General features: G+C 42.2%; 1 protein-coding gene across 4 annotated transcripts in view; it reads left to right on the forward strand.

Moving 5' to 3' along the window:
• The first annotated feature begins 2,202 nt into the window (after positions 1 to 2,202).
• The window catches only part of Csrnp3 (cysteine and serine rich nuclear protein 3), a 199,332-nt gene continuing 181,845 nt past the window's right edge, over positions 2,203 to 19,689 (forward strand). For 2 of the 4 annotated variants that reach the window (XM_087900021.1, XM_087900020.1), the window contains exons 1-2: positions 2,203 to 2,306; positions 18,883 to 19,040. The gene's annotated coding sequence lies outside the window, so the exon portion shown is untranslated. The remainder of the gene's footprint in view (positions 2,307 to 18,882; positions 19,041 to 19,689) is intronic. The other 2 variants (XM_087900023.1, XM_087900022.1) reach the window with 2 other exon arrangements.

Here is a 19,689-nt window from a genome sequence, read left to right on the forward strand (position 1 = left end):
GGAGGGCCCCACCTCTACACACACCTAGCCCCGAAGGTAGGTTTAGCTTGAACCAAGCTAAAGAGATAAGCGGAATAATTGTACCTTTAATGGGACACTGCCCTTTTCCTTTCCTGAATCCCCGCCCCCTACTGCCATCTCTCACAGAGCTTTGAAAACCTGACCACTTCTCTGAGTTACTCTAAGAAAAACCTCACAAACCTACTTCAGATTATAAAACCCAGTCATTACAAACTCAAAAGAGGCCTGAATCTCAGTAGTTTACCCTGAGGCAGTACCTGGTTCGGATAAAGACCACAAACTGAGACTACCCAGGCACCACCCAGGAACAGACTATCCAAAGGAAATTCCTAAAGTTCCAACCATTGTAGATTGGATCACCTGCCAGCACACACCTCCATGACAGATAGCAGCCGCTGGCTGAGAGAAAACCCACTAGATTGAGGCATAGAAAGATGGCTCAGTGGTTAAGAGTTTGCTGCTCAGTCAAGTGGTGGTGGTGCATGCCTTTCCTACCAGCATTTAGTGAGCAGATCTCTATGAGTTCAAAGCCAGCCTGCTCTACAAAGGAAGTTCCAGGACACACAGGACAACACAGAGAAACCCTGTCTCAAAAAATCCAAACTAAACCAAACAAATAAACAAATAAATAAAAGTTTGCTGCTCTTTCTACAGGGTTAGTGTTCAGATCTGAGCACCCATGTTAGGCAGCTCACAACAGTCAAACTTCAAGGGATTCCTCTTAGAGCCTCCATGGACACTCATTCTCTCTCTCTCTCTCTCTCTCTCTCTCTCTCTCTCTCTCTCTCTCTCACACACACACACACACACACACACACACACACACACACCCACACACACACCTGTAAATAAAAATAAATCTCTAAACAACCATTAGTGCATGTCTTCCCAAGGAAACTTCCCTTGAATATCTTGTCAGTTGACCTCAATCAACAATGAGTTTTAAAATTTATAGAAATTATGTGTGTGTGTGTGTGTGTATGTGCACGCATGCATGTACGTGCGTATGTGTGTGTTTTTACTCACATGACATGGCACTGGAGCAGAGGTCAAAGAACAGCTTTTAAGAACTGGTTCTCTTTCCATCATGTGCGATCCAGAGATTGAACATAGGATGTCGGGCTTGGTGGTGGTAAACTCCTTTGCCCACTGAGCCGTCTCCCTGGTCCAATTAGTAGCATTTTAAATGTAAAATAGACTGTTTTTTTATTAGCCTTTGTTTGTTTAATTAGCTTTCTTGGCTAGATGTAATGTCCCTTGCCTTTAGCCCAGCACTCAGGAGGCAGAGGCAGGCAGGTCTCTTCAGGTTTGAGGCCAAACTGGTCTACTTTGCAAGTTCCAGACTAGCCACAGCTCATAGTGAGACTTTCTGTAAAGCAATTTTCCGCCTTGAAACTGTGTATGAATTTGCTTTGCTGTCTTAAAGAAATCTAATTTGATGTTTTCCTCAATTGTTCTTTTATTCGTGTTAGGCTTTTTAGTTCAGAAGTGAAATGATTTTGCCCAAGGTTATTAGAGCAAAATTAGAGTCCAATTAGTCACTTTGAGACTTAGCAACCAAGTGCCTGATGCCTCTTTAATCTTTAACAAGCTCCATTATTCACAAATTGATGCTGGTATCTAAGGAATTTGAAGTCGTGCAAACCACACAACTCTTAAATATTTGAATATTCTTTCCCGAGTTAAAAATGTATATTCTGCTCATCTGGCCCTCAAACTGTGAAAGGAAACACTGCCAAGCAGAGGTTGTCATGTCGGCCGTAAGACATGTCATGGTTTGATTCATTTTGATTGGATCTCTTTGAAAAGGCAGTATTGATGGTCCGTCTCACTCCTTTGCCTGTATTTCAACATGTACAATGAGGAAGTGTATAATTTTTCCACTGAAGGAAAAAAAAAATCAATGGGGTGAGGGGAAGCAGGCAATTTATCTAGGCTTTCCTCAAGTGCTTGCTTTGATTTGTGGTGGGCGAGGCACAGATTAACCCGGTTTTTCTACATCCAAAACAGGACTTTTGACTCCAGCTGGCGGTTCTTTGAAATCTTTCTTTTCTGTTTGTCTCTCCATATTTCTTTTTTTCCTTCCTCCCTCTGCTGCAGGGATTTGTCCTCTAAAAGCTCAGGGTGGGAGGGAGCAAGGGCTGGGAGCAGGCAGGCTGCAGGAGCTGGAGGACGCCGAGATCTGGCTTTTGTTATTGGTTGGTTGCGGCCTGATGGATGGTCGAGGGCGGAGTGAACTCTCAGTGTGTTCTGCCGGAGCCCAAGTACGGAGACCATATTTACAGGTAAGAGCAAAAATAATAATACTAAGCAGAAGGAAAGAGAAATTCTTTTCTTTTTGGGAAAAAGGAAATGCTTAGTTCTAGTGGAAGCATCCTTTGGGGGCGGGAATCCCGAAGGCGCTTGGCGAGAGCGATCCCTCGCTCGACTCCGGGCAGCCTTGGTTCGCCGTGGCTGCAAAAACCCTTCCCCGATTTAAACACGAAAACGCACAAACACACCAGGGGCATGTCTTCTTCTGGATATCCATCTAAGCAAACGTTACTGAGCAAAACCGATGGGTGAAATGGTGTGTCTTTGTGTGTGTGTTTTTTTTTTATCAAGGCTTGTGCTCGTGGAAACCAAAGGAGGCATGGGGAAAGCTTGATAGATTCCACAGGTCATGAGAAAATGGAGCCGTCTCTGAACGTACAGGATTTCGTGTGGGGTCTTTCTATTGACCACCGAGTAAGGAGCTTTTGAAAACTGTTGTTCAGTTTGCAGTGTCTTTTTAGTTTGGACTCGGAAGGAATGGTCTGTGTGCATGCAAAGCCCTCTTCTCTCCCTGCGTCTCACGCCCTGAGTAGCTGCAGCGTTTTAGTCAGCAGATTGGAAGCTTACGTGTGGTGTGGCGATGAAGTAACCATCAATAGATAGCTGTCAACATGCGCGGGACTGTTCTCACTTTAAAAACACAGAAGTCTAGCTGGGAAGGATGAGACTGCTGAGAAAAGTCATGTCTGACAGAGAAGTTTCATTTGTGAATTAGAAACGTCAAGGTTACGAAATTCCAACGCATATTGATAGCAATAGCCTCACGACAGGTTTTTTTTTTAAAAAATATTCCCCAAGTTTTGACTTTACTGGTTGCTTAGAATGCATAACGTTATGTTTTATTTTCCTTTAGGAAAACCAGGAAGGATTTTTAACGCTGTGGCATAAATGACATATTTATAGTAATAGAGACAGAAAAGTACTTTTATTCCCACTAGGTCCTCTGTTGATTTTAATTTATAAGATCAGTTAGGGCTGAGAGGATCTCATTACTTTTGAGCTCTTAAGAAAACAGCACAGTCGTGGACACTTTAACATCCAATTAATACCTGTTGACGGGAATTACAAGCTTAATAATGCTGTAAATAATTCATTCATATGTATTTTTGATGTCTTCGAATGAATCAAAAACTACCAAGAATGACTTTAATGTTGAAGAAAGTTGATCTTGCTTTTGCTTTGACTTGAAAGGTGGGGGTGGTGCAAACCTTTGAATAAGGTGGTACCAACGCGGCAATTCTGAAGAAAGTCCACGGGAAGGAAATATGCTGGATATTGAGTAGAGATTATTCTAGTCAATGATCAGCTACTTCTAACTTTCTAAGCATACTAAATATACCTAATGTTTATGTTCAGGTGTGATGTTGATCTCTTCTGTCGTTTGGTTTGAACCATTTCCGAATTTCAAAATCAATGACATAATGCTGAAATTTTTTTGTGCGTGTTTAATTGCTAATGTTTTTATTTTAAGTAATTTCTGATTTTCAAACAAAATGGTAATTGTGATCAATTCAAGTTTCTTACCCTCGTGGAACTTAAGGTGATATGCAAGACTAGATAAATACTCAGTTACTGGAAGAGGTCGCAGACAATGAATTGATGCAGCTACATTTAAAGAAAAGGAATTATAAATTCTGAACAAAGCTACCTCTAGGAATGAAAGGGGATTGATGAAAATTAGAGAGCAGAGTTCCACATGGTTTTAAATTATTCTGTTTCCTTGGAAACCAGCTGCTGCAGATGCATATTGCTTTCTTTAGCTAAAAATATCGTCCCTTTAATAATCACTAAGGGGAAGGCTCTGAATCAAAGCAGGGTATATTGTTGTCGCGTTTTATAATGTTCTTAATGGCTCACGTATTTGGGATGGAAAGTAGATAAACCCTCACTCTCCATCATTTCCTCTCAGGCCTGGCAGACGTCTACATGGCTTATAAAAAGGAGACAACGGTGGCAGCTTCTACTGCAGTCTGTGGGAGGTGTGCGTGTGCGAGTGTGTGTGTGTGTGTGTGTGTGTGTGTGTGTGTTGTACTGGAGGCAAAAGAGAGGAAAAGGCATGGAAGATGATACAGGCAAATGAGAGTCAAAGCTCTTCAGGAAGCTATGGCAAGGCGAGGCCATTTGTTTTCCCTTAGTGCCGCCAGCTTTGGAAATGTTAGGTTTGCAGGGCAGATAACTAGTCTCGGTTTTTTTTGTCTTCTTTTGGCTCAGTGTTTGATTTCATTTTTCTCCCCGTGCTGCAGTGGTTAATAATGTACTGAGTTGAAAGATGGAACTAGAAGAAAACATTTTTTTTTTAATGTATTGCTTACTTAATAAAATAAAAAAAGTGCTGGCGATGCATGCCCAGACCATGAATAGTGAGCAATTGTATTGGACACAGTGGAGTAAGGACCATTTTAGCTCAGGTCTAGACCACATTTTACTAATTCAGTCATTTTCTTACCTTGGTAATGTACCTAATGACTAAAAGACTAGTCATTCTAGCAGGATAAAAAAAATGTTTTAATATTAAGGTTATTCATTTTTAATTACACACTTTTAAATATATGTACATATATATTTGAAGTATTTGTCTTTGTTTGAAATAAAGCATTTGTTGTATATGACTTCCCTTTATAAGAAAAAAAAGCCCCTCACAATTCTCATCCTAGTTTGCTCTAGGCAATTTCTCAAATTAAAATATTTTCATTATGTGCGCTTTGAAGACAGCATTGTCATCCCGAACACCATTTCCTTTATCATTTGTGAAGAAGAATCATCATAATGTTTTAGTTTTGCTGTTATTGTTATAATGCAAATGAGGTTTTCAATCCTGTTATCTCTTCCCCGCTTGTTTGAATAACTTTGACAGGGAGTGCTTGGTTTTCATAATAGTTATCTTAGCCGCCTAGACTTAGCCTTAGCAGTATAGCATGTACAGGTCTGTGCACTTTAACCGCGTGCTAAAGGATTTACTATCCGACCAGTACATTATAGGCAGCTAAACTCCCTAGGGGCATCACCACCTTGCTTTTCAGGGGGCCTTAGGATAGTGGGGGGTATTCAGTTTTTCTCAGTTAATGTGAACAGATTCCTTCCGAGATAACACGTTCAGTATAAACGATGGTGACATTGAAAAGTAGACTAACAACAACAGAAGGAACAAGAATTGGTCAAGTGGCCTGTGGAGATAACCTCACCAGCAGGCACAGTCAAAATTATCTAGTGCACTCCAAGTTCCTGAAGTTTATGCACCAAATACACTTGTTATCCACCTTAGATAAAAATACAGTTCACTGCTTGCCTCTACGAAGTTTTTAATGTTCTTTTGTTTTCTAAAAAGGGCTCGCTACCATTTTAGATGCCTTTGTACAGGCCTCTCAAGTCTCATCAAATATACTAAGGAAAATTAATATTTAATAACTTCCTCCCTAATATAGGTAGGCAACCTATATCTGTAGTGGAAATGTGATGGCTTGGCAAATGACCCCGTCTTTCTGGAAATGGGAAGGGCTGGGATTTACAAGAAAGGGTAATAGTATCAGGGTCAGAAAGCGTGGGTCAGGTTTCCCCAGTTTCACAGATGCTACATACTTGAGGTGACCCAGCCTATTGAAAAACCACAGTAGCGTCTGCACTGCCAGGTGCCATAACTCAAAACTATTACCGGTCCGATGATATTCTTGCTTTCGTCTACATTAATACCCAGTACTTAATGTGGGGCTTATACAGGAATGAAACGGGAATTGACGCAAAGTGGTTGCTGCTCTCCAGTCATATTTTCATGCATCAAGGAGCCAGGCATGGGATTCGTTATCCAGCCAATGACATCGTTTGGATCCTCCACAAATCTCAGGCAGTGGGCGGGGCCTTGCGGTTCTCAGTCAGCTGTTGAGATCTCAATTACAATGGACTAAATAGTTTGACCTAAAAATTGTCGAAGGTACAAATTCTGCAAACACAGACTCAGTTTAAGATCTCAAACGTTTTATTCAAGATGTGAATATTTTGATAAGTGTTAGTGGTTTCTCTGCAGTGTGTATCGGCAAGGATGTCATGAACAAGAGGAAAACTTGATGGATATTAGACTTGTCATTTAAAAAGATAGATAAGATGGGCTGGGGAGATGGCTCAGTGGTTAAATTACTTGCTGTGTAAGCAAGAAGACTAGAGTTTGGAGCTCTAGAACCCATGCTTTTATCGGGCAAGCACACTGTTAGCCAAGTCCCTGAAGTTTCGACCTGCAGCCTGGAACCCATGCAAATATCGGGCGAGCACACCTTTAGCCCCTGAAATTCTGCTATGTCAAGATTTGACTGAGAGACACTGCCTCAAAGAGTAAAGGAGAAAATTGATAGAAGAATATTCCCAATATCAGTATGAGGTCTCCACACACATGTGCACATGCATGTATGCATATCTTCACCTATGGGTGCCTACATGTGTGAACATGCGTTTGCACACATGCATAGTACATGAGAAAATAAAAGGAGATAGCCGTGTCATATGTTTCTCAAGAACCCTTCTGTTAAGGGTAGGTCCAGTTTAGCAAAATAGTTCAAAACAGTAAGGAATCATGGCGTATGCAATATAATTCTGTTTTTTTCAGATTCACGTATATATTAGTTTAAAATGAAATTAACTTAAAAAAAATCAACATGCGGGGGCTGGAGAGATGGCTCAGCAGTTAAGAGCATTGACTGTTCTTCCAAAGGTCCTGAGTTCAATTCCCAGCAACCACATGGTGGCTCACAACCATCTGTAATGAGGTCTGGTGCCCTCTTCTGGCCTGCAGGCATATACACAGACAGAATATTGTATAGATAATAAATAAATATTTAAAAAAAATCAACATGCTTTTTGCAGTCGCACACAGTCTTTTGCAAATATTCATATATTTTCTATACTGTACATTTTCGGCTCTGCTCCCTAGGAGCATTTGACTGACTCACAGAGCTATCTTCCTGGAGTGTTCATTTCAGACACTAAGGCATAGAAAATTCCTCTTGAGGGGTAGAGGGAAACTAAGCCTTTGCCTGTCCACAACTGTGATCGCCAACGACCACGTCTTTACGTTAAATGCGGGACGTGTTGCGTTAAAGACTGTGTCGAAGAGATTTGGAGTTAAGGAGGGCTTTGGAAGCATGTAACAATGCATGACTGGCCAGATGGTCTCCAGGGCATAACAGCATTTTAGAGTTTCAGAGAATTCTGCACTTAGACCTCTTCTGGTTCCCAGTGAGGCTGGCGGGTTTGATTTGCTGTCACTATCCCCTTCACTGTTTACAGGTTTGACAACTGGGTCAGAAGCATAGTTAGTGTGTTTTCTAGCAAGTGTCTAAACAGCTGCTTGCTGTCGTTTCATGGATCCACCACAAATATCTAATAAATGAAACAATTTCCTAAGCAGCAGGAGGGATGAATATCTGTACAAATCTCTCTTTCCCTCCCTCCCTCCCTCCCTCCCTCCCTCCCTCCCTCCCTCTCTCCCTCCTTCCCTCCCTCTCTCCCTTCCTTCTTCCCTTCCTCCCTTTCCCCATCCCTCCCTCCCTCCCTCCTTTCTTTCTCTCCCTGGGCTAGCCATGAAAAGTTATTAGTTCCCAGGCAGTTCTGGTTGTGATGGTGTCAGCTTAGTAGGGGCAAAGTGATTCTCAGAAAGGTTTATTTGTCTTTTGTTTCCCTGCCCCTAAGTCATAGACATTCTTGTTTTATTTAATCAAAATTTCTTTTCTTTCTTTCTTTCTTTCTTTCTTTCTTTCTTTCTTTCTTTCTTTCTTTCTTTCTGTCTTTCTTTCTTTCTTTCAGATGACAAACCTCAATTTTTAGACTACCCACTGTGATGCCCAAACCCTCTAGGGGTCCCACACAAGTCAAGCAGCTCTGGCTGTGAAATGAGAAGCTGAGCTTGGAGACTCTGTTATAACTTTTTCTTTTGAGATTATTACACAATAGACAAATGAGTCTATGGAGAGAGAAGCCACTTCCTTGTGTGTGATCATTGTATCTGTTCTCTCTAGCTTTCTCCAAACCATCTAAGTTATAGCTACCAATGGCAGGGTTTTCCCGTCTCCACATCAGGGCCTTACACAATCCCTGATAGGTTGTTTGTGTTCCAAATTGTGTTGCTGACGAAATTATGAAGTGAGTAATGGTCTTAGCCAGCCAGCCGCCTAGCCTCTTGTAGTCCCTCAGTGACAGGCGCACCTAGATTCACTGACAGATTTTCCTTTCCTGTACTTCTTCAGGGATACTCTCCAGAGCGACAGCATCCATGTCACAGAAATGTCATGAAGCCAGGCAAATTTTCACGCTGCAGATTTTTATTGTCTAAGATGCCACTTGAGTTTTCCTGTGCTAATGAGGGATTTCATCTGCATGCGCTCCCCATTGCACGCTTCTCGGCTTTGTTTCATTATAAGGTGACAACCAGCCCTCCATATTAGCTGGCATCCCAGCCACAGAGTCAACCAAATATAGGATGGACATATTCAAAGGAGGAAGGAAGAGAGCGTAACAACCACGAGCATCATGCCTTCATGGCTTTACACAGGATGCAGAGGCTGTCCGTCATAAACCGTGGGAGGGCACTAGTGTGCTACGTAGAATCCTGTGTGTTTTCACAGATATGAACACTTGTGCATTTTAGGACAGAGAGGGTTCTTGGAACAATCCCTCACAATACTGAGAAGTGACTTCCACATTCTATATACGTTCATTCAGAGCATCCTATATTCAACAAATAAATTAGCTGCAAATTAATGTAATTAAGTCATTTTAATATGGATGTATGGATATTGATGCGTAAAACATAGTATATATTTAGCGCATCTCTTTCACATTTATTGTGGGGAGGTCAATGAACCCCACTTTGTTATGGTAAAGATGTCCAGTAGTGTGCGTGTAGCTCAGTAAAAGAGTGCTTGCTTAGCTAGAATGAGGTCCTGGATTTGACTCCTAGCACTGAAAAAAAACCAACAACACATAAACACACAGGGGAAAAAAACAAGTAAACAAAACCATTGTTCAGAAGTCCTTTTGGTCTTTCACTGATTTTCTGCCAATTATGCTGTGGTCTGGTATCATAATCCTAAATCTCCATGCTGGACAGTGACAAAAGAAAGCAAGCATAGGTCTTTTCACACCGAGACTCAGTGTGCCATTTTACTGAATCCTAATACAGGTCAAGGTGGAGGTGAGCAGATAATGCAGGAGGGTAGACGTCTTCTACTGGAATTACCAACACAACGGGTAGAAAGGATGGAAGGAAGAATAGTGAAGGAAGAAAAGCAGGGCAGAGGAACAGGGGAGGGAAAGTTGGGGAGGGGAGACAGAGAGAGAGAGAAAGAGAATGTGTATTAGGACCCTGAAAAGAAAGGGAAGGAAAAGAGGAAAGGGGAAAGGAAAGGAAGGGGCGGGTGACTGAGAGGGAGAGAAGGAGGCCTGTTTTAAGCAATGAGGTGATGCTGAGGGAGTGAAAAGGCACGGTGCATGGTTCCAGATGTGCAGACATCTGGGTTTGGGTTCTGGTTCTGCAATCTACCTCTACAGCCTTGCCTTTATTACCTAATCTCTTTGTGCTTCGACCTTCTCCCTCCCCACCAATGATATCAACAATAGCGATAGCTGATGAGATGGTGTATCCTGTTAGTTTTCTGTTATGTGAGAAATTATCACAAGGATAACAGGGTAAGCCACTCACATATGTTAGCTTAGAACACCCAGAGTCAGAAGTCCTGGACAGCATGGCCATACTCATTGCTCAGGGTCCCACAGGCTGGACCCCAAATGTCAGTTCAACTGAGTTCTTGTCAGCTTACCGTAATGCACGTCTCACTCCAAGCTTGTCTTGTTGATGGTAGAATTCAGCTCCTTAGATTGACATCCCAAGAACCGTGTTCCTAGAGGCTGTGTGCTTTCCATGTCGTTCATTTCTAATTCCACACAAAGGCTCATTCTCACACTGAATCCCTCTCATTCTTATTATGTAACTTCTAGGCAGTGGTTCTCAACATGGGGGTCGTGATCCCCGCACTCGGAAGACCCATTCACGGGGTTCGCCTAAGACCATTGGAAAACACAGATATTTGCGTTGCCATTCATACGGTAGCAAAATTACAGTTATGAAATAGCAACTAACGTAAGTTTATGTTCGGGATCACCACAATGAGAAGAACTGTATTAAAACTGGTCACAGCATTAAGAGGGCTGAGAACCGCTGCTCTCGTCCCCCTTTGAAGGACTTGGGTGATTAGGTCATAGCTGCGTCCTCCCCCTCCCCCTCCTGCCCCAATCAGATCACTGGTTCATACGTAAACCCTTCTTGCCACATTCTGTATGCTCATGAGTGTGTTCACCAGAGTGGGTTCTCACTATTTTCACAACAGCGGACTAAAGCAAGCATGTATATGAGGACCAGAGAATGTCAACAAATGTTCTGGAATCCTGTCTGCCATTTACCTCAGCTACTGGAATGGTGTCTCGTGCAAAATTGGCAATATGTGTATGTTAACAATAAATGTTAATTTGAGTAGCTGACAAATTTACAATAAAATAAAATCGAAAATGTCTTGCATTATTGTCAAAGGCATGGTGAAAACGTATCCAAGAGCACCATCCAAGACCTAAATTGACTGGGCAGCCATGGCCCACGCCCTTAATCCCAGCATGTGGGAGGCAGAAGGAGGGGGAATCTCTGAGTGTGAGGCCAGCCTGGTCTACAGAGCGGGTACCAAGACAGGCTCCAAAGCTATACACACACACACACACACACACACACACACACACACACACACAAACCTTGTTGCGGGGAAGAAACAGAAAACAAAACAAAAAAAACCAACAAAACACAAACACAACCAAATTGACAGTCAAGCTGGAAAAGCGTTTGGAAATGCCATTACTCCACCTTTAGGAAGTCGTCCCACAGTTGTTTGCGACAATATAAAAATATGATAAAATGGTACTGTGATTTACATGTGTTTCCTCTGAGTACATGTCTTTGAAAGGAGCCCAGCATCCTCTTTTAGAAGTTTAATTAAATATTTATAGTACAGTTAGTCTGTGCAATACTCTATAGCCCTAAATACAAAACCAAAAGCCAATTAGACAGCGACAGAATGGGATGTTTTTGCTGCATAATTGGGGAATGTACAGCGTATGAAACTGTGTGTATGCTCTGTTAGTAAAGTCACAGCCCTTCCTGGACTGTGAGGTAGGCTTTTGGTAAAATCCGATCACTTGAACAAGCGTGCCCTGACCACTTCCCTCAGATTTGTCCCATGTCAAAATAAGCATTGGGATCTCTTTTTTAAAAAGTATGAGGTAGGCTTTCAAGTAGGGTGTGGCTGCTCAGTAGGGAAAGATCCAGACATTGCTCGTGCTCTCCACTGAGAAGGAGGGTGCCCCCAATGCAAGACTTCCATCTTTTACCCATCTTTGCAGTGGTCATCTATGCTATGATCCCCAAAAGCAAGCAGTGCATCATGGTCCCTCGCCCCTACTTCGTCATCCTGCCTTGTGAGAGTGTTAAATTTTACTCTCAGCAAATGTTTGTTTGCATGAAATTGATAAAGAGCTCAGTTTCTTACAGTTCTGTTAGTGGGTCAGACAAGATCAAAGGGTTACATTTAATAAGGGATCTCTTGATGCCTCATGTCATGGTGGAGGGAGGCCAGTTACATTGCTCAGCAGATAAAGGCTGGTGCCACCAAACATGATAGAACCTGGGCTTGATTCCAGACTCACAAAGTAAAAGGAGAGAAGCAACTCCTGCAAGCTGCCCTCCTCTGATCTTTATATACTTGCTACGGCAAGTATGCACATCACACACACACCCGCACGCATGCATGCACACACAGAGATGCTCTAAATAAAGAAATGAATGAATGGATGAATGTTAAAAAAAATGTCCCTTCGAAGGAGGTGAGAAAGCATCACAGCATAGGAGGGAGAGCGCAGGAGAGGTGGGGAGCGGACTCTGAGCTGTCCAGACCTTAGGGTGGGACTTTGTTCTGCTTTAGCTCTGTGATGCTTCCCGGAATAGATCATTCTCACGGATGGCAGGAAGGTGTGGAAGTTATCAGTCGCTAGAACACCTGGAATGTGTAGTCTGACACTGTCAACGAGCTCCTCATTAGCCCTGCTTTATAAGTGAGAAAACTCCAGGAAATTAAGTCAGCCACCCACGAAATTGTAAGGAATCGTCAAATCATGTCTGTAGCAATGGGCTTTCCATCAAATGGGCAATTTCTGATGAGTCTTGGGACTACGTATTAAAAAAGAAAAAAAGATTCTCCCCAGGATTGTTTTCCAGTTGACCTGAGATCCAGCCAGCTGTGATGTACACCACATCCCACTGTGGTACAACTTCCCCTCTAGGGATTCTTTTTCCCTTGAGATTTTATTTTTTATCTGTTACCCCCGAGATCTTAGCATTCAGATCCCACAGATGTGCTTTTAATGGGGGGATCTGGATGTCCCCAGACATGTGGGTAAAAACGCTTCTTCCCAGCTGCTATCGGAGCTTTGGTTCTGGACGCTCGCCTCATCCCCCACAACTAGCCTGATTTCTTCTGCCTTTTGTTCCCTTATGATTAAATCCTTGACAAAAGTCAATGCCAAGAACTTTTAGGCTCCCCAATTGTTCTTTTTTTCATTTAGAGATTTCTCGGTCTTCAAAATCTCTTCACCCATGTTTTGCCTGCCTTAACCTGTGTCCCCAGAATTATTCAGTCTGCTTTCATTTTTAACCTTTATGTCTCTGTAGCAATCCAAGCCCGTGATTGTACCCGGGCTACCTGGTCAGCATTGCTGTAGTGGGAGTGAGAACAGGATGTGAAAACAACACGGGATGGTGATAGGTACGGGCCTGCTGGTCAGTGTACATGGTTATTCGGGAATACTGCCCATAATGTAAACCTCGATATAGAGTATCTCCTCTATAACACTTGTTGGATAAGCCAAAACCCAAGGCCTGTGGAGACGCACTTCTAAGCTTTCCACTAACTTCAGAAAATTAACTTTTCATTTGTAAAACTTTCATCAGACCCAGCACTCTTCACAGGTCTTTCTTCCCTCAAAACAACAAATTAGATTTTGCCTTTTTATTCAAGTGATCTTTTCTGAGTCAATTCCTAATTCAGTTATTTCTCATTTATGTCCTCATAAAATCTAGCTTATAAGTTAGTGACTTAAATTTTCTGCGCTTCACTCCCGTAATCTGCTTTCTCTTTTGAGTTTCTGGGCACATACATAATTACTATACTGTTGTTTTAAACATTTTAATCCAAAATATGATTATTCTATATTTTACTCCATTCAGGTTGCTATGGCAAAAATACCATGGACTGAGTAGGTTATTAACAACAGGAAAACGACTTCTCACTCTTCCAGAGCATGGAAAGCTGGGATCAAGATGTCGTTCTAGTCCGTCTCTGGGGAGACTGACTTCCTAAACCTCTGTAACTTCACAGCAGAATGGGAAGGAATTTGGGCAGGACTGAGGGGCTCTTAGAAGGAAAATACTTATGAACCTCAACGACATAATATTCCCCTAGTACTCCCCTCTTGATGCTATCACCCTGAATTAAGTTAGGGCTATAACATTTATAATGTTGCATCAATGTAGGAGCAAAAGCATTCATGATCCCCTGATTGCAAAACAAACTGTAATTATTTTTTTTATATTAGGACTAATACAGTATTGCCAGTGGGCAGGTTTCAAAAACCTAACAGTCTCCACACATTTTGCACGTAGGAAAGGTGGGACCTTGTCATGGAACCCTGAGGTAGAACTCAGACATATTTGATTTATGGCAGATAGACAGCAAATGGAATACTTGCTGCTAGGAAATATCAGTTAATTTGTCTATAGTTCTAAGTTTGATAACAGTCCCTTCTGATTATGAAGTCTCAACAATTCTACATCATAGGGTGATTTCAAATATGCTTAGGATTTTCACTTACTGTAGATGAAAAAATAAAAAAAAAATCCTCATTAAAAAGCCTTCATAGTAACTTCCTAAGACGCCATCCATCCACCTATCACTGCAGACATCTGAATGGGGATAGTATCCTAATCTCTCTCACAGCCTCATTCCTCTCGAATGGTTTTTGTGTTGCCATGAAAGTATTACATGGTGATTTCAGGAACGGAGCCGAACTGTAGAAAACAGGATGAGATAGGTGAAGACAAATCAGGATGGACAGTTTTCTCTTTCTTTTTTTTTTTTTTCCTGTCCCTTCTCCTCTTCTCTCTCCCTCCCTCCCTTTTCTCACTCAAATGTCCAACTATACATTTCAGGCTTTCTCTAATTAACACCAGAAAGAGGGGTACACCTGAGTTCCATGGACGCCTTCTCTTTCAACTGATGGGGGCTTTAGCTCATGCAAAATCATCCTCCGAGAAAGTGGCTTCAGGAACTTGTCTTGGGGATTCAAACAGTGTAGTTCATAGGCCACAGAGGGTGGGTTTTAGGAAGAATTTTTATTGTAAGATTCATAGGTGGAGCTTAATAGAAAAAGGCAGAGATGCTGGGTAGCTGGGGGGCGGTGTTCCCTCGATGGCATAATGTCATGCTTCTAATCTGAGACACACTACAGGATTGATGGTAGAAACTAAAGTGAGACATGGGGGGGGGGTGAACTGGGGTGTCAACCAAGTTTTATGGAGGCCCTTTTTTGTGTTAGGTGAACTTTAATTTAGGAATTGGGTTGTAGGACATGGAATTACCCAAAGTGTTTACTGAGGCCTTTTCTCTAACTTCAGGTGGACTTTAGCTGAAGAATTTGGGCATTAGATACTCACCATTACACACAAAATCTACTGGGTCAGTGACCAGTGTTTTGGTTTTTTTTTTGTTTGTTTGTTTGTTTGTTTTTTTTGTCTCATAACTTTGAAGAACGAAATTCAAGGATCACAGAGGGGGAGTTTTTGGAAGAAGGTTCGTTGTAGATTCATAGGTGAGAACTTGAGAGAGCGAGAAGGAGGAACTCCTGGGTGTCAGGGGCAGATCCAGGAATGGGTGTCAGCAGGCGCTATGCTGTGTAGCTTCTTGGCAGGGTACCACCTCAGGAGAAGAGACAACAAGGAAACGGGGCCAGAGCTCTCCTGACAATCCTGTTTTCTGTCAGGGACACCCTCGGAACTCTATTGCCTTGGGATCTCTATCCTACCCAACCAGTTTCTGTCTCCGGTTCTCATCATAGTGGACATGTGTTTAGCACATCCAGACATCAAAATATAAACGTGAGAAAAATCTAACAAATGCTTTATATTGATTCCACATCATAAGTGAAATCAGTTAAAGTCTGTCCCCTCATTAGAGCTTACCTCCATATAACATATTTAAGTTCATTTGTATGTTGTTAACTTGCCTTTGCCTACATCATTAGCTCCCAGTCGATGAACCCTATCATACAATAGTAAAGAGGGTTTTTTTTTTTTTTTCCTAATCCATTGCTTCATTGCCTTTCTCTATCATCTAAAATAATATCGCTGGGTCTGGAGACATATTTTAGATAAGAATGTTTGCAAGACTTAAAACACCTCCACATGAGTGACTCGAAGGGAGGCGGATTCTTCTCACTGTGGGTTAAGCTGTCTGCAAGAGAGTTTTTAAGGAGAGACCACTAGATCTCAAACAAAGCCAACATGGAGCCCAAGCCTTGACCTTCTTGCAGAGCGGGTAGCACTTTTACATTTGTCTTAAAAAGAAAAATATTGACTGAGCAACTTTAGGAGGAAGCGAATAAGGCAGGTATTTTTACCTTTAATTCTAAATCAACAAATAAATACTTGCAATGATTACTATTCATTTATAACCACCCCCTCTATTTATTTCTTTAACTTGATAGAGAAAGGATTACTTTTTATCACTAATTTTATTTGCCAAAGATGCCTACAAAGTAGCACGAAGTATCTAAATTTTTCTATTGAACAGTAGTAGCAAGATTTCACCACTATTATCAAGTGATTGGTAAGTGTACACACACACACACACACACACACACACACACACACACACACACACATAAACGTATGCACACATGCCTTCTTCTTCTCAAGGAATGTTAAAAACCTTTTAAGTTCTGCTTTCTATTACCAGACACCTGTCTAATTTCACCACCAACAAGCTCTTCTCAGCCCCTTGACACATAACTATTTCTTTGTCCTGGACCGCTCTTCCTCAAAGTCCCAGGTACCAACTCACCTCTTTGTTCATACTTCTTCCTTTTGTCACCAAATAAAAATCGAATGTCCTCTATATCGCCAAATTGCAGTCACTATATCCCTCAAGTGTTTGTTTTTCTCATTAGAACTTATCTCCATATAACATATTTAAGTTCATTTGTATGTTGCTAACTTGCCTTTGTTCACATCATTAGCTCCCAGTCGATGAACCCCATCATACAATAGTAAAGAGGGTTTTTTTTTCCTAATACATTGCTTCATTGCCATTCTCTATCATCTAAAATAATATCAGTGGGTCTGGAGACATATTTTAGGTAAGAATGTTTGCTGTTCTTATAGAGAACCCAAATTCAGTTCCTAGCTCCCATGTTTGGGAGCTCACAATTGCCTATAATTCTAGGCTCAGGGCATCCAGCATCCTCTCCTGGCCTCTGCAGGTACCTGGACTCACGTGTACATACCCAGCACAGATCTGCACTCATACACACAAATAAAAGTAAGCTAAATCTTCCAAACATAACAGTGTAAACATGAGAAGATACAGTAACCGCTTACTGAGTAAATTACAAATGCCCGCCAAACAGAGAGACAAAAATGATCAATGAAGACACTCAATTGAAAAAAAAACAAGCAAATAAAAACCCATCATGAGACTATGGTGACCACTGCTGATGGTAGCTGGAGATGGTGAGGTGAGAAAAAGCTTTGAAGATGAGAACTGTGCCAGTGGGGAGCCTGGGGAACCAGGGAACACAGATACAGAGGAAGCCTGTTACCCAAGGGACCTGGAGCAAAAATGTCCCATGGAACTGTAGTCACCAGAATTAAGGGGGCACCTCCTGGTCAATAATGGCAGAAAGAGAGAGGCCAGACCCCAAAGTAGACCTTTCAAAATAAGCCCCTGAAGCTGGACTTACTCCATACTACTAGAAGCCATGTCTTAAATTGCCATATTGTGGCTCATGCTGCCAGGGTTTCTTGTGCTATTGGTTTGCTCAGCAATGCCTGGCTGTCTAAGGGCATTTGTAGGCCTGTGTTGTTTGATACCCCAGGCAGTCAACCGTCCAAGTCACTGATGCTGATCATTCTGGTCTGTGCTGTTGAATCAGTACAACGTGGGCTTCAAGTTACAGCGTAATTTGAAAGTGGCTTCTTTAGCTTTGTACCCAGAATCAATAAGTGATAAACGGACGTGGAATGTAAAGTCCAGTAGTGCAAAATGATGCTTCTGGATATGTAAACAAGGCACTCGCCAGGTTACAGTGGGTTAAACTATGGAAGCATGTAGCCAAAAGACCTAGCCCCAAGTAGGCATCTCTCACGCAGCCCTGGGAAAGCAGCTTCCCATCTAGCACATCTGAGAGCCCACCACCTACTGTCTACTTGTTAGGGAGGCTGTTTATTGTTGCAGTGATCTATCATTTTCCCTTAGAAAAGGCCTATTTCTTGATAGCATTGTTACAAACAGCGCATAAAAGAGACAAGGAAGAAGACTGCATGATTTTTAGCACAGCTGATCCTGTTCCCTCCTGAAGGTCTGCCCCTGTAGGTGTTTGTGTTTGCAACCCCTGGTTACGTTTTCTCTATAGATGCAGAGAAATTGTTACTCTCAGTGGTTTAATGATTCATCGGACTTGACATTAACAATTTTTTAAAATTGTGACTCTCCCTGCGTCTGACTGACTCTCCCTGCCTGTGTTGCCACAAAGAGTGAAGAAGTTTAAATTAATGATTCATCCAGCAAAAAAGATTTGGGGACTGTAGTCTGTCATGTGTAAAATCTATTCAGCTATCCTTAGCACAGCCCTTGAATATTCCCTGTGGCTCGGCTGAATTGACTGGAAACAAGATAAGTCATCTAAATTCCGCAGGTATTGCCATTCCTAGCAACCAATTTGATTTTTGATGGACAAAGAGCCCCAGGAAAGTAGATGCCTTTGTATCTGAGAAAAAAAGAAATCCCCAACAAGATAGACATACCCTCATCAGCATGCTCCTGGTATGACAGCATGCAAGTGAGTGATCCATTTTGTTCTGAACTCCGGCTCTGCCAATGACAGTACATGCTTTAGCAGAACAAATCAAAGGAATGTGTTTGACTTGTGTTTTGGCATCTGAAAACACGAAGCCATATTTCCTCATGCGGCGTTTTTCCTATCCCACATTTTTTTTTTAATTTGAGCTCTTTCTCGCAGACACCATTGCCAGAATGAGAATGAAAAGTAAGAGCGAATCAGGGTGTCATTGCGCACCACGCTTCCCAGTGTTACAGCGAGTGCTGTTCGTGGTTCAGAGTACCCGACCCCAAGAAGACACAGTCCTCTATGCAGTCAACGGGCACAGATTTCAATGCTCGGCTCCCGTTCCTTCTGCAGGTCATGCAGCTATGAGTGGAGTTTTCAAGGGGACCTTTGAAGAAGCTGACAGCGCCTCCCTCTGCTCTTCTCTGCAGGAGTCAGATGATGACATTTTTAGCTGTGACAGTGCTGAGAGTCTTGATAGTGTCAGTCTGTCCACACCTGATCATTTACCCGTGAGTATCTGAAGCCGTATTTCATGTTTTCCTGCCTCTACATCATTTTTTGGATGGTTCGTTCTTGGGGGCTTCAGCTTACTTCACCGCCGCAATTCTGCTTCCAAGTTCATTTATCATACAAATGCATCTGAAAGTATCATGTTGTTTAATTAGTCCTCAAGGTATGCGCCCCCTCCCCCCATATCTCTAATGGAATGGGGGAGGCAGAATTTGATCAGAGGTAAGCAGACAGCAACTGAGAATCATTTCATCTTAGGCTTTCTGAACTAGGTCTTTGAGAAATCGAATTAGTGGTATCTGATACGGTAATCACGGTCAGTGTTGTACACTCACGTAGACTAGACTTGATTTTGTAATTTTGAGGATCAATCCCGGATTCTTGCACATGCGAGGCGCGTACTTTGACACTGAGACACATCTTTAGGACCTAGAAAGAGGGAGAAGAGGAGAGGGGAGAAGACAAGGGGGGAGAACCCCCAAGCTTGATGAACTCAGTCAGATCACTTGGACCCACATGGTGGAAGGAGAACCCATGCTTGAAAAGTGTCCTCTGACCTCCTCATACGTGCCCACATGTATATAGGTGTGTAGAAGTCAGAGAACAACTTGCAAGATCTTTCTTTCCATTATTTGAGTCCAAAGGAAT

The sequence above is a fragment of the Myodes glareolus genome, chromosome 21, assembly GCF_982192425.1.
Source record: "Myodes glareolus chromosome 21, mMyoGla1.1, whole genome shotgun sequence".
In the NCBI taxonomy this organism is placed as follows: domain Eukaryota; kingdom Metazoa; phylum Chordata; class Mammalia; order Rodentia; family Cricetidae; genus Myodes; species Myodes glareolus.